A 16,724-nucleotide genomic window follows, 5' to 3' on the forward strand; every position below is an offset into this window, starting at 1 on the left:
AAAAGGTCACTTCATTATTTCTTTGCCTAAGGCCTGACCTAGAGAAGCAAGTAGTCATTTTCAGTTTGTTGAACCAGGAGCCTAGCTAAATTCAGTTCAGGATTTTGGTGAAATAAGAGTCACAGATTAAGAGGCAGAATGAAATTCATCCTGTGAAGAAAATGATGGAACTGAAGCTGGTTAAAATTCTCTGTTCAGTCATAAGATGCTAAAATAAGAGGACAGCCTGAGAGCCCGGTATTTGAGTCCATTAAATAGTGACCTTTAAGTGAGCACTAAGTAGGGTAAAAGTATTAGAGCTTATGAAGTTTGATTCATGTCTGAAGGATTTCAAATCAGGGGTTTTGATATTGCCATCTCAGTCAGAAACAAATTGTTGGCATTGACATGCTTCTTGCAGGACACAGCTGGAAAATCATAAAAAAGATTATAGAGGGCATTGCAGAAGCAAGGGGAAGCTTTTCCTTCACTTAAACATGTCTGTGGTCAATTCGCCAAATAGCTGGAGTACAGAGAGACTCACTGTGTAATGTTTGATGCAAAGGTAGGAAAACGCCAGCTGTAGATGGGTAAATGTGTTTGTTCTGGACTGCACTGTCACTCATCCAAATCAGTTCACCTTATCTTTGCGTCTACATATCAGAGAAATAACTGCTCATGATATCTCAGAAGTGTTTAGCAGGCAGGAAGTTTCAGCTTAAAACTGAGGTTCCTAATTTTAGTAGTACTAACAGTACTGTTCTGTTTAGATCATCTTCTGAAAAAAAGTATTTCTGTGGGAAACAAAAGACTGGTTTTTGTTGTTGTTGTTGGCTAACACAAAAAAAAAAGTGAAAAAGAAAAACTTTCACAGCTTTCCCATTATTAGTTCTGGGAAAACACAATAAAGCCACAGCTGGCAGGCACTTATTTTTTTCTTAGCATTTGATAATAGAATTAATTGGTAAGTGGAAAGCTTACAACCCTTTTTCTGCTGCAAGTTGCCCTCTGCTATCATTATGAATAGATGTTAAAATCCAAGCTAATTGTAATTCACTTAATAATGAAGAAATATATTTGCATCATCAATAATCAAGGCTTTTTTTTGGACAAGTAGTTTTAATGTGGAACATCAATAAACTCTGGAGAAAGAGATGCTCAGGTCAGCATGAAGAGTTCAGGGTGACGGAGTAAGTTGTAATGCAGCACTCTAGTATATATACCCAGTCCCTGTGATTCCTTTTTTAACGGCAACACTCCCTTTAACAGCACTTCAGCAAGCATGGAGTGGGGACAGTGGGGTGGGAGAAGAATGTCTATCTTACTAGTATACTACAAAGCTGAAGTTAGCAGTGCTGTGAGCGATGAACAGCAGTTCCAGTGGAGTTGTCTACAGTAGTTCAAGCCCATTACTCCATCCCCATTAGAGACATTTATCATTTAGTCACTATGCTTATGCAACAGTATTCTAATGCTGCAAAAAATACCTCGCCAGCTCTATATTAGGGATGGGTGAATTCATTCTGATAAAATGAGAACTGTTCTTAATTTTTCCCAGACCTGTAACTGAACCAAAACCCAATGTTCATCCATCATTATTTCAGACCTGAGAGCTTGTGCTTTGCAAGCAGAGCCCCAATGTATCAGCTCAGCAAGGTCCCTGATGCAATGGCGATGGGCATGGTGTAAGAACCTGACCAGAATGGAACAGATTATTTGGGAATTTCTCCATCCCTTTCCATCTGCAAACTTCTCTCCTAGGCTTCTTGCCAGTGGTGAAACCATGGTGAGGATGTGATCTGCTGGCAGGCCAAAAGAAGCACAGTGTCAGCAATATGGATTGATACCTATATTTAGGAATAGCTGGACCTGAAATACAACATAAACTTATATTCAGATTAATTCTGGGAAATGCTAGCCAGTAAAATACTGCAAAATTGTTTTTTAAACCTGTTTCTACTGTTTTGATTCCTGTGTCATTTTTCTCACATTTTATTACTTATGGGCCATTATGATATATGTGGCATTTACATCAGCTTTCAGCAAGTTCTTCTTGTGCAGGTACAGAAAAGAATATATCCATAATTATAGCAAAATTAATGTATTTCAATGCAAAGTTACATTGCATCTTATTGACTTATCACCCCTACCTAAGTACAGATTTGTACATACTAATAATGTATTTCATAAGTGAACACTTTTCATAAATCGACCAGGTTAGAGAACAGGACTTTCCAGTATTTGATAAAAGGTAAAGAAAGAAATATGAGTTACAGCAGTGACATGGAACATAACAAAATTTTCAGTCCTTAAATATCTTGTTGATATCCAGGGTTTTTTTTGTCCCAAAGAGCCTAAACAATAAGCAAAAATACAGTCTCAGTGATTGAACCTAAATTATTTTCAGTGTTTAAACTGAAACTGTGAAATTTCAGCACTTTCCTTCCAAAAAATAATCTTAAGTAATAAACTTTCATCCTTCAGTGAATGAATACATTTCTGCCTGTTAAAATTCAAGGACTGTCACAATTTACATTTAATCCTCTGCAGCCAAGGAGCAAAAAATGTTACAAGAAGTTTTGAAGAGCTGAAGCAAAGACTCATGTAACGACAATTTATTGGAGTGTTATTGATGGCCATGGTCATAGATTCAGTACTGCGGGTTCTCAGGGTGACCGTGGCCACGGGATTATCTCAGAATTCTGTCTGACTCCTCCTGAATCCTCTTTAAGAAATTTTTTCAGTGTTTTCAATGACAAAAAAGAGTTTTACAATCAAAAAGGCATTGATTACAAAAAGGCATTGATTACAATCAAAAAGGCATTGAAGCTGTTCCCTCCTTTTCACCATAGGGATGTTGGAAAGAACTCTCCAATGGGTGAGTCTTTGCTTTGTGTGATGAGGAATATTTGATCCAGCTTCTCATAGCTAGTCCGGTGGCATTACAGTCCGGTGACAAGTAGGTGTGGTCTTTAACTAACTTCCAGATTTTTCAGTTATCTGCTTCTGGCCCTACAGGTTTTTGGATGTTTTCTTCACAAAAGTCACTACAGCTTTGCCAGCAGTGCTAGCCCAACTAACTGAATGCTGTCCTGGATGTTGTCTAACATGACCATGTTGGAAAAGAACAGCTTAAGAATACTGCAGGTATAGAGTCCAGGAATGGGCTGTCTATTTTAGCTTGAGATCATTTCAAGGTTATAATAAGTGTTTATGTAGGTAGACACTAAAGGAGAATTTGGGGTGTCTTCTGGGGAATAATCTTACATGCTGTGTTAGTTAAAGTATTAGAGGGACTTAGGGATTTGTTCAATACTGTCTTAGCTTGTTTTTTAATCAGTGCCACACAGATAGAGATTTCTGCATGTCAACGGGAGTCCTGTTAGGGCTGTTCTTGATTTGCAAACTAAATGAGTAGAATTCATTGATTCATTAGTGAAAGTCTGGAGGACAGGATAATGTCAAAAAAAGCCCCAAAGACCAAAAAAGCCTCTGGTAATCGGTACCGGTATTTAACCATACAGGAGGATGTTGTTGGATCTCTCAGATCTTATTTCTTGGATCATGTGTTATATGATCTTTATTTTCTACTGTTTCAGACAAAAGCTGATATGGCAGATATATCATACAAGATCATGTCACAATATGGTACACAGAGAGTACTCACGACGTTAGATTCAAGTATTCAGATCTGAGAACTGTGTCTTTTATTAGCTAAGCAGAGACTGGTGGTGGCAAGAAATAAGTTCTGTATTATTTCAGTACTTGTTTCCAACTTTACGGTGAAGCAACGTATTTGGTACATAGACTATTGAGTCAGCAAGGAACCCAACAGGTACCATAGCTGTTGGCTAAAATTTACAAAAAATAAATTGGATGCTGGAAAGTGTGTAGTGCACCCCACTCCATTAATAAATTGTTAAACTGAAAGCTCAGATGTGCTTTCAGTAACCACTGACATTTTATCTGAAATAAGGATGAGAAATTTCACTTACTACAAAGCAAAGCATTAAAAAGGTTCCTTATCTATGGGACCAGAATAGGGATATTAGTAACACTGTCTGCTTCTTTTTAAAACCCTATTAGTGTCAGGTAATATGTTTCTCCAATGGCGCTTGACATTCACTGGGCTAAAAAACCCCTGAAAATGAACTTTCCAAGGGAATATTTAAAATAATACACTAATAACCGTCTAAAGAAAATGTAACCTTTGATATCAGTAAAACATACACTAGCTTTGTTCCTAAAACTGGTATCACAGGCATTAGCAATGTAATCTGTTATTTCTTTTTCTGTACATGTGTTTCTGTTTTGGTCTATATGTATACATGTATATATCTACTAATCAAATATTCAGCTTGTGGTATTTCTTTGAATTCAGTAAGATGCAAAGCTAGAAGGCAGGACTATTCTAATGGCCAAAACCTAATATTTATTTTTCTCAGTGGATATAATGCAAGTTAAGAGACAGGGATCCCAAGCTGCTGTGTTAGTATTTATCAACCTTTTTCATGACACAATGCTTTACTTTATATAACATTTCAAGTCTGTAAGACACCTATAATTGTCAAGCTGTGCCTCATGGATTATGCCTCCAGAGCTAAAAGACCTGGGGCTGTTCAAATAGCATGGACACTGAATGTTGCAAATAGCATAGCTGGAATGCTTGTGGAAATATTTGTTTTTAAAGGACAGGAAAGTAGCACGAACTGCAATACTGTGATTGGAAGCATGAAGATGGAAAACACCATACCACATGCAAAAAGCATCACATGAGAGACAGACTGCTAAATGAAGCAGGAGCAGAGCATGAGCTTAAGCACTGGGCCGATGCTTGTCCATATTGGTTATTTGCTGGTATGTTTGTAGGCAGGGCAGCGGTTTAGTGTTCTCCTGGATGTTGTCTGGGCACAGTTTGGTGGATAGCATGTGCTGTGGACTATGTCCCAAAGGCAGTATGGATAGGACTGTTTTTGTCTCCCTCTGATCTACACATCCTTCCATCAATATCCATGCAGGCTGTCTGTGTTCAAATGCCATGCCTTCTTACAACATATCTTGGCATGTAACTTTTCCTTCGTTTTGTGCCATGAAATCACCTCACTGTGATGGGCTATAACACGGTCCTTGTTTTGTTTTAGATCCTTAAACTGAGGAAAGTACAACACACAGTTACTATGTCCTAAAACCACCTGAAGTCTCAAGAAGTCTTTGGACTAAGCACGATATGATGTAGATGACACCTGTGTGTGCCCTTTGGCCTCAGGACCAGAAAAGAGTCCTTGGCACACATTTATTTTGCAGGGCTGGTATAGATACATCCAAGAAGAACAGACAGAAAACAACTCAAAAGCAGAATGTGGCAAATGTTAGAGACAGATAGGACTGAAGCCCACTGTGTTGGAGACTTTCTGAAAATGTCACCACTTGTTTTGGTGTTTGAATGCAGGTAGAGTCCCTGCATTTCTTGGTTTGACCAGTTCTGAGCTGCTTTTCAGAAGTATCCCTTAATGTCCTAAAGTGAAGCTTAAAGGAAAAGAAATTAAATACTTGGGTGAGTGTAAAAAGAAAACATTAATGAATTTATTGATTCTGATTAATGGTGGCATAAGGTTTCTACTGAAAAGTCCTCCTGGAACTCCCCAGTGAATTCCAGACAAATGTGAGAGAAATAGTCCCAGGTGATGGATCACTTGCTGAGTGGCTCAGAGCAACTTTCCCCTGCATTCATTCTCTGGATAAATGTTCCTTTTGAGAGTGCTTCTGAGGTCAAAAGTCTTTCTGGCCATGAAGGCTGTGAAAAAGAGGAAGGCTTTCACCAAAGCACTGTTTGTCACCAGGCTCCCTGGGCTGTGAAGCTTTTCATTGTTTCATGCCTAGTTCTGATGAACTGGTTTGACAGCTGCAGTTTTAGAAACATCTACCAAATAAAAGAGAACAAAAAAGAATGAAAGAGTTGGGAAAAATTTTCGCTGAGAACATATGGGGCAGGAAACCAGTGTAAAAACTGCTGAACTGTTGATTGGCTAGAGAGCACAAATCTATGTTTTTAGATGATTAAAAGCTAGATTCTGATTTGCTCACCTGTTCTGGGTGGTAACGCACTGTCAAAATTCTCCTATTCATTTCAGTGGAGCTATGGAAGAGCTTATGCACTGTGAGCAAGCAAGGCAAACCTCATGCTAATTCACATACTGCAGTTAACCACGGTTGATAAACATTTATCTCTTGAACATGACTGTGTCATGCTCTCACATTCTCTATATGAAATGTGATGGTGCTAAATATTGACACCATCTTCAAACTTGCTGTGGAAAAAGCATCACATTTTATGTGGTAAGTCTTTTTCACAGCTTCTTTTGCCCTCAACAAAGGTTTCAGGCTCCTCACCTGCTGTCAGTGCAATATCTAACACTGTCAGTGCAATCTGAGCTTAAAGTCAGTATACTATTTAATGGAGAATCCCTCATGAGCAAGGGATTCTATAGCCAGCATAATGCCTGTGTACTGTTCTGCCTCTTGCCTCCAAGGTTATAGCTGGTATGTCCAGTTCATGTTGTCCTTCTGTCATGTCAGTCTCTGGATGAATTTTTAGTTCTCTGGCCATTATGCAGCTGGCATAAATGAAAGCAAGCCTGTACCCTTGTTAGTACACCAGGCTTTAACTCTGCATCTGCTTCTTGACTTGCCACTTTCTGACCTTAACTTAAACAGTAATAGAGAGTCTAGGTCTGTTGTAAAAGGGCAGATGGGCAGGCTACCAGGCCTTGAATCCCAGTAATCTATGCAGGAGGAAAATGTTGCACTGAAAGCTGCCTGTATGTGATCCCATGTGTCCATATAGAACTACAAGCTGGGCAAATAAAGCACTCTCTATGTTGTTCTTTATTGATTTTAAAAGGCAGATCACTCGTTTTTTATCAGGTTCCTAGGTTAAGCACATGGTTGAGCCTAAGCAGAAAGATCATCTTTCCCTTTCAGACTTGCTGTACAAAAATATAGCAGTTTACACAGCGAGTCATGCTCACAGCTTCTTTTGTCCTCAATAAGTCTCTGAAGTGCAAATTAGAGGGATGTGTATATAATTGACAATGAATTTTTAAGACATTGATACACTTGGTGTCACCTGTGTCTGTGACAATAGTACTGCAGCATCCTTTCCCTTGCCACACACAGACTTTTTTTCTTACATAGCTATCTCTAACCATGGTTTTCTTGTTTCGGTCACCTGAAGCTAGAGACATAATGTTGCCTGTCTGATTCCAAGACAAGTTAAATAACTGTCATACATCATATGGGCTCTCCTTTGTTATCAGTGCTCTGCGGTTGGTTCTAATTAGAACAGTGAATTACTTAAGAAAGCAGAAGGAGTGAGGTGGTTCCCAGGAATGTAATTATCTACCTACTGCATGATCCTCTGAAAACTCCTGTGGCTAGGGATCTCCCAAACCTTCCTTCCTCCATTCCAAAAGAGCTTGTGTTGTCTGTACCTTCTCTGCCTCACTAGTATTTACAGAATCAGAATTTTCATGATCATTTAAGCTTTGTGTAAAAGCTGATAGGGAGCAATTTCAGCACTGCCTCATTCTAAGAACAAACAATACATTGCACATTTTGAATTCCCCCACGCATGTGATTAGCACTGATCAAGGTTCTCAGCATATCTGTGAGAGGGAGAAATACAATTTCCCTTTTTACAGTTAGAGAAATAATGGCGCTTTGCAATTCAGTTAATTTAAGATAGTCCAACAAAAAGTCAGCAAAGGAAGTGATGCACAGATGTTTATGTGTTTCTATTGATGGATGCAGACAGACACACTCTGCTGACGCTTTCAGCTTTGCCTATGATTTGTAGGTGCAGTTAATGTCCAAACTAGTATAACCTGCCTTTAACAATGCTTACCACCTGGGCACAAGGCAGTGCTAAGATTTTTGTGTAATTACCAGATCTGAAATGTCAAGTCAGCTGGGCTCTGGTCAGAGCGAGCTTGTCTGAACCTGCTGGTGTAGAAAAGTGCTCTGTGATATCTGGAGTCTATGCTGCAGCTAGTGGATATCACATATTCCACCTGCAAGGGTTTCTGTACTCGCTTTTTCTCAAGGTGCCCAATAGGAATTGGTATCACAGTCCGCAGAAATGTTATCTGAAGTTTTTCCAATTTACATCACAAACGTAGCTTACTGAGAAACATAACTGAAATAACATCAATGCTCTTCCATCTACACTATGCTACTGCTGGTCATGTTTCATAAGGAATTCTGTGGTTTGTACTCTTAATTCTCCAAAGTGAAAGGGATGTTGACATATCCCCTATGGCATATGTTTGCTTCATCTTATATATAATGTTAATGAGTTGCAACAGAGCAACTCACCTAACTGTTATTCTGCTCAACATGATCATACTTGTAAGACTACCTAGTGTAATACCAGCCTTCTTGCCTTCCATCTCATTAACCTTTGAAAATGCTTACTTGAGAAGAGGAAACATTCAAGCTCGTGACAGCTATACCTAGAAGCAGAAGCTGTAGTATAGCAATACATCACTCTCCCACAGCTTTGCACCCCTATTGTTTTCCCTTGAAGTTGAAATAGGTCTTCCTTTCAAAATCTTCTCCTTTAGGTACTGGAAAGAATCCATCAGTATAATGCTGATAGGCTGTACTCTGTCTGTGTAACACATCAGGTCATCCATCAGCACAGCCATTATTATGCCAGGTGCTTCAAAGCTTGGGAAGCTACTGGCTCTCAAAAACCATTGTATTGCAAGCTGCTCTTAGTGCACAGAGACTGTCTTCACTATACATATCAGTGGGAACTCGTTAAAAGCGAAAGGCTTCTGCTAGAGGATGAATCTCAAAAGGTTTGGTTCAGACAACACAAAAAAGTTTTTCAGTAACTTCTTTGTTATGAAAATCAGCTAGGAAATCTCATGAGAATAGGTCTTCTCCTTATGAGAACTGCAGTATTGACCCAGTTTTGGCCAAACTGAAAATACCAGTAGAATGATCTTTTCTTAAAATACTTCGATAAATCAATGACTGATTCTTATCCAAACCAGGGAGAGTAAGAAGTCTGTGAAAAGTCAAAATGCTAAACAGGAAAAGAAAATGTTTGAAAATGGATAACATCACTCTGGAGCTGACTTCACAAACCTGGAAAAAATCCCCCATAGGCCTATCTTCAAGAAGGTTAGAACCATATGTTTCTGTGTATTTGCTCTTTATCTTTTCAGCTAAACCAGAAAAGAAAGAGAAAAAATAGTAAAGCCCTCCAGCTCTGTTATAGCTTTTATCATTTCAGATCTTTCCCTTAATAATTCAAAGTAAACTAATTACCTAATTAAGTTAACAGGTGTCAGTCATTCAAACATAAAGAGCTACTAGATAGACCTGAACTGGGGAATTCTTTTCCTTAAGTGTCTGCACTTAAAATTTGAAACATAATGGCATTAAAACAACTGATTGAGTTCTTTTAAAGACATTACAGCTTAGATCCGTACTGGAGGCATTCACCTGTGAGGCAATTAGGCTTTTACCTCCCATTACAATACTTTGGCAAGCTTCCTGATGAATCCTTTATGTGCGGCCCCTCATGTCTAGAAGCCTACAGTAAAGAGTAGTACTGTTTGAAAGGAGAATGAGGAGCTGCTTGTTAAAGGAGGGAGAGAACGCTGGCCTTGCTGTGAGTGTAATTGTGTTGGTAATTATCGTGTGTCCATTATCTTCCTTAGGAGTACTGTATTATGCTACAATAACAGCCAGTACTATTGTTGGGGCCATTATGTATAGGGCCAAGTGATGTAAAATTATTGGATACTCTAAAAATATGCAATATCTCTTTTTTATAAAAATTTAAGATGCTTTTATCTTCTCTGTGATATGTTTTGTGAATTCCACTTTTCTCCTGCCTTCCACACCCCCCTGAATAAATGTAAGTGGCTGCCTGTGCGAGCTCTTCAGTTCCATAATTTCCTGAAAAGTATGAAAACATTGTGTCTCAGCAATAAGCAGGAAGTCATTGGAAATGACAAAAAAATATCTGGGGCCCATGAATACAAATAAAGCTTATTCTGTGAGATAAAGGAGGCAGACTTTTTTTACAAGTGTCAATACTGACTTGAGACCTTCCTTTCTAGTAAAAATATTTCAGGTTTTGAATGCTTAGGGTTTCAAGGAAAAGAAAATCAGGAAAAGCCAGCATGTTTGCTTGTTTGTGATGCTCAGAGGAAAACTAATTTTTCTGACAAAGGCAAACCTTAGTCATGACAGCTGATAGAAATATTACTTATATGACCTGTAAATTTTTCTGGTCTGTCACATACAAGCACCGAGCCCATATATTAATGCTCTCCCTAGGGTATGCAGATACCTGCCTGTGTGTATGAATATTGTTTCTGTTGCCTTGATTTCTTACTGCTGTATTTTGTCCAGTGGCACAAGCAATACCTGTATATGTTGTGATGGTGAAAGACTGTGATCCAAACCCAGCTCATGGTATTTCATAGGGATTTGATCCAGCATGACATTGCAACAAGCTAGAGAAGTAGGTGTGATAAAGTGTGAGGGAGGGGGCGGCTTGACTGGGATTTGGGAGACCTGTTTCTTTATGACTGCCTGCGAGACAGTGCTGTGGATAAGGAATGGTGCAGAAACAAGAGTTAAGCTATGATGTGGGCACGTGATCCAGAGCAGGAAACTGGGTTCTGGTGAATTGTCTTCTGTCAGTGTGCATATGCATAAAATTTGTCAACTGAGAAGTTCCTAGACTTGCTAAAAAGTTGCATTAGTTCTGTTACTCTGAACACTGTTGAAATATATAATAAATGGAAGTGAATATGAAGTTCCTGGGTTCAAACAACAGTTAGACAAATTCATGGGAGAAATGCTACTGGAAGGTGTAAATCTAAGCTGAGAATGCATCAGCCCACATTTACCCTCTTCAGTTCTTTCTCGGGCTCTATTGGCTGCTGATGTGCTAGATGGACCTGCAATCTGAACTGAAATGGCCATTCATATCTTCTTATGTTAGTATATCTTGGTGTTAGGTATTATGTTTTGCAGTGTATTTATGTTGAAGCAGTGTGCAATAATGATGTCACAGCTAGAAAAAACATGGACAGGAATGACCAAACAGAACTAAAGTCATTCTTCCTTCTTCAAATCTGCAATGAGAAATTTTACTTGTAGTCCAAAAGATACCTGGAAAATTGAATGAAAAGCAAGCTGCTCCCCCCCCCCCCCCTTAAACTTTTAAAGCCCAAGTTTAAACAAACAAACAAAAAATTGTCTTGGCAACACCTTGCAGGTGTCAGGCAGAACATGGTTCATTCATGTTAATAAAATCATTCGGCGTGCAAAGTGCTTGTGTGCATGGACAGAGGTAGGTTACAGAGGGTGGGTGGATCTCTGAATAAAGAGAAAACAGGTGCTGTTTGATGTTGTTTGATGTGGACACCTACAGATAAACTTACTGAAAACTCTGCCAGCCAAAGAACTGCTTTAACAGATGAGCCATTATGCTAGTTGTCTGTCTATTTATTTATTTATTTTTAAGGATGACTGAAATGCATACCAACCAAGCTGTCCTATAATTAGAAGTGTACCCTCTACATTTGGTTTTGAAAACCAAAACTGTTTCTCTGGAAGGAAAAGCTTATTTAAAGTTAGCAAAACTATCAAAAGACATCATAGACAATGAAGAGTTTGGGGCAACATTCCTCTGTGTTATACAAACCACTTCACTCAGCAAAGTGGTGTGCTACTGCCCAATTTTCACTAGAGGCCCAGGCACCAGTGGGAAAGCAGGGTCTAAGGTTGCTTTAGCGTCTGGGAATTTAAACCCACAGCTCAGGCTGAGGGGGTTTGAAACACCGTATCACTGGGACTGTGGAGGAGGGGTGAGAAGATTGAAGAGGAGAGATGATAACGGTTCCCCAAACAAAATGACCCTTAGCCTGATGCTAAGAGACCTCTTTTGGCACTGCAGGAACCAGGTCAATGGCACAGAGACTGATGGCAATGGCAAAGACAAAAAAAAAAAAAACAACAACTCCTCTTATTTTAAGACAGACTGTAGGATAAGGACTGTAGTAGCTGGACTCTGCAAAGCCAACAGAGAGGTCTGCATGTGGCATACGCACTCATATGGGAAGTTCTTGCTTGCTTCTGGAAGGCTCCACTGCTTGGCTGTGCATCTGAACTACCAGATTTTTCTGGTAGAGGACACACTACGTAAACCTTCTCCAAAGATGAAAAGCATATATGTAATTCAGGTTATGGCTCTGAGTTATGCCTGCAAATAACAAGTTTACAGTTTGTATGGAATGACTTGACTGATGAAGGCCTCTTAAAGGTGGAATTGCTAAGTTGTCTGCCAATATGTATTTTTATGGAGGGCTTAATTATGCACCAGTATACAGGCACCATTTAGGTTAATATTTAGTGTACTGTGTGCTGCACATTTATTAATTTATTTTACTTAAATCTTTGAATAGGGTATCTATAATTCCTGGAAGGATCTTCACTCACTACTTACTCTCTCATCTATAAATATACTCTGTATATTTACAGAGTAGCAACAGTAACAGTCCTGAATTTTTCCTATATATATGTTCTATGAGCCATTTTTTTTTGCCTTTGAAGAACTATATAACTGTTTTCCTCAAACAATTAATTTTAACCTTGAAAAAGAAGAAACACCTCTTGGCCTGAAAACGTAACAAGCTAAAACCATTTTATTTTATATTGGTATGCAATAGGATCCTATTAGCTGACTGAGAAGTGAACTGTTCCAAATACAATAACGAGTGGAAAAATATTTAACTAGGTTTAGGATCTTGAAATACAGCTAACTTCACCTGAGCAACATAAACGCAGTTGTCAGGTAAGTGCTGCAAACACCATGCATTTTTCAACAGAACATAACCAGAAATGCAGATTCAGACAGGGATGGTTTGCAGTATATTTATGGTAGATGTCAGTTTTTCATCTCTGGTATGCAGTTTAAACCACATTTTGCTGTAAAATGTCACTATCCTGCCTGGTCTGGGAATCCAGCAATATTATGAAGGCAGTAAATAAGAACCAAGAGAGAATCCAGCACAGGTATTATATCAGCACAAGCACAAGGTGGTATGGTTTGAACTGGCTGAAATGTGGCTTTCTTATGTAAGGCTACAAAATTCTTAGGATCTGTAATATTTTTTCTCTTCTGAAAATGAAGAAAAAGAAGACAGAATAAGTCTCTGAAATTTCTCTGGAAATGAAATGCTGAATATGTCATTTACAGTTGACCAAATCACTTAAAAAAAGTAATTTGGAAGTAAAAATTTAATTTTCCTATTAAAAAATGTCAATTTTGCTTTCAGAATTATATTTGCCAGAATTGGCACATCACATTGAAATGTTTGACTTATGAAAAATCTCTAATTTGTTGATGGGCAATAGTCTATTGGAGGATTTTTAACCAGATGTAACTGGAACTATTACTTCAGAACAAAATGTTGTCCCTGTGATTAGAAACAATGATATTACTGCACTCTCCAAAAGCACTTGTACCTGATAAAACTCTTCTGAAATCAATGGCAAAATTCTCATTGACTTTAGTGGGTGAGAATGTAAATCACTAGATTACTTAAAAAGCTACATTTTCTTAGTTCTCGAGTGTTTAAGTGTCTCCTTACAAAAGATGCACTGCTGGAATCTGGTTAGCAGTTACACAGTCTCCCCCCCCCTCCCCCCCCCTTTTTTTTTCTCATGAAGGTACTATGTTAAAAAAAAAAAAAAAAACAAACAACCCAACAAACAAACAAACAGCAAAACCCAAAACGCATCTTCCAGATCTGCTGGAAGAAGGCAATAAGGGTAGAGGGACCATAGGATTAGACATCCATCAGTCCCTGTCTCTCTCATTCCCAAATTTAATGTTGATTCTGCTCTTGTTACTGCACAAGGTTGCTGCTTGTCTTTGGGTTGTGGGCTACCTACACCAACTTCAGGACACCTATTTAGAAGCCCTTGTTGAAGGTTAGCCTTTGTCAGATGAACTGGGGTGGTCGTGTTGTGTGACTCAGCTGAGGAGAATGGTCTCAGCTCCTGCCTCTGCCACTGACCATCAGACCTTGTGTCTACACCTGTTGTAATAAAAGAGAAAACCCTACACCCTGTGCACTGGGATTTATGGAAATAAAACCAGTAAGCACTGTCATTCATGTGGGATTCCTTCTTTTCACCCTGCCCCAAGACATCAGTGGTCATTGCTGGATCTTTTATCAAGGCTGAAATTTTCCAGCTTTACCTCTGTTTCAACAGTGGTCATTGCAATGGTGCTGGCATGAAACCCCCGAATCCAGCGCTGAATTTGCAGACCAGCTGGCAAAGGAAATGCCTTGAGCCTGAAAAATTAGTGATTTTGTAGGCTGTATTATTTCAAAGGATGCTTGAAAGGACTGTATATTTTCTAATCTTTAGAGAGGCAAATTTAAGGTTATACTAAAATCTCACAAGCCTATGGGAAAAGGTAGCAGAGACCTGTGTTATCTTACTCAAGAACAACAAACATAACAGCAATTTGCACTCAGAAATGCTAGAGTTGAGTGGTTTAAAATACAAATGAGACTAATGGGTTGCATCTAATAAATGGGGCTGATACGGAAAAACTCACCTGTGCGTTTCAGCACAGCTTTCTGCCAGCGCGGGGCTCACAGCAAGCCACCTAACACCCATCTTTCTGCCAGTGCCCCGAGGGCACCACCAGCCCCGACTGTCCCTGACCAGCCCCCCTGGGCTTCCCCACACCAGCCCCCCGGGGCCATCAGCCCCTAGCAGGGCTAGTCTCCAGCTCCCTACGGCCCTGCCCTACTAGGCCATGGGACCCCCTGAGCTGGGCCCACGTCCTGGCCCAGCCTTGGCCTGTCCCCGTCCCCAGGGAGGTGCCTGGTGGCTGGGCCGGGGGCTGCCCCGTGCCCCGCAGCTGCCCTGCTCCTGGCTGGGGCGGTGGGACGGGCCCTGGCGGCCAGGCCCTGCCCCGACAGACCCCCATGGGGAGCCCCGGCCCACACGGTGCCCTGACAGCTTCCTTTTGTCTGACAGCCTTTTGGAAACCTTAAATGATGAGCTTCTTTCCTGTGCTGCTTTAAATTCCTTTTGCAAATATGCTGTCTTTTTGAAGGTTTTTCTCTTTTTGTGAACTGCAGCACTGAAAGCCCAGATAATTGTTATCCAAAAGAAAACAGGACTGATATGAGATTGAATCTTCTTTTGTGCGTTAATTTGTGTTAGAGCTGTGTTATTATTACACGACAGGTATGATCTAACGGATCAGGGCATTTATGGGATACCAGGGGATCCAGCTGTCGTTTTTGACTGCACGGCTGCTATGTGAGGTGGCTGCTGGCAGGCACCTCGCTTCCTTGCAGCTTAGTTCCCTCTCCTGTAACAAGAGGGATGTTATTTTCATGCACCTCTTTCTTCCTTTCTGAGTCCTGTGGATGTAAAACGTTAAACTTGTGAAACAAAGCAGGAGTGTACTACGAACAGTGCAACTTCTCTGTAAACCACTGAAACAGATCAGTAACTAAGACCTTCCTGCACTTTTAGGCCAAAGTAGCTTGCAAACCAAAGAAAATCCTTATTTAACACATAGAACTGAGACACAGACATGAAATACCATTTCTCGTTCCACACTAAGTAGGCAATAAAGCCAAGAATATAACCTATATTTTCTAACTTCTGGACTAGTCCTTTCCATCAACAGTTCTTTAAGCTGTTTCTATCACATGCGGTATTTCTCTACCTTCCACTCACCATGCCACTCAGAGTCACAGGTGGGTGGCAAATCATCCTAGAATTCTTTCATTAAGAAAATAGAGCTCCCAGCATTGTGTTTTCTCAATTCAGAAGAATAAAGGAATCTTTGCTGTACACTACAGACACACACTGTTCTTCCCAAATGGATCTTTTCTTAAAAAAGCTCTGTTTGTTACTATGTTGCATTTCACATGCAAATATATCGTATTGCTTTTACTTGTTCGTAGTTTAATTGGAGAACAGCAGGTGATCAAAATCACAGTAGTAAGAAAGGTGTATTTCTGTAGAACAGATGAGACTGCCATTTAAATCCATACAGGGGTGCTTTTAGCTTTCTCTATTACACAGACTTGCGACTTGCAAATCCCATCACTATAAAACCAAAGGGGAGCCTTACCCTCCTTGTGAGTTCCCTCAACCACACACAGATGAAGAGAAATCTTAGGCCAGTTTGCTGTCTTGTTTCTTCGCACATGGTCTGATTTTTTTTTTCCTACCAAAGCCGTATCACAAGAAGGCATATAAAATGAAAGGGAAAACATCTGTTTTCCTTTCACTAAATAATTATTCTTTTTAAATTTGTTATCAGTAATGGCACACAACTGTTGTCCAGGTTTAAAGAAACAGATATGACATGCTAGATAAGTAGAATAATCAAATAACATACACAAATTGAGTAAGACGTTTAAGCATAGAAATGCTTTTTAATTAAATAAAAAGTCTATTTTTACAAGCGAGTTATGTTTTAGACATATCTCTATAACCATGTAATAGTTCCTTCTGAGTAATTACCTGTGATTTGTCTTTCTGGAGTTCAAATCTTCATCCTTTCTAAGTCTCTATAAGCACACAAAGTAGTGATATGATCTCTTTTTGGCAAATCATGAACCAGGCCTGGAAAACCAAGTAGGAATGAATAAAGATGGCAAAAGTAGAGA

This window comes from Mycteria americana, chromosome 3 (assembly GCF_035582795.1).
Source record: "Mycteria americana isolate JAX WOST 10 ecotype Jacksonville Zoo and Gardens chromosome 3, USCA_MyAme_1.0, whole genome shotgun sequence".
Taxonomy (NCBI): Eukaryota; Metazoa; Chordata; class Aves; order Ciconiiformes; family Ciconiidae; genus Mycteria; species Mycteria americana.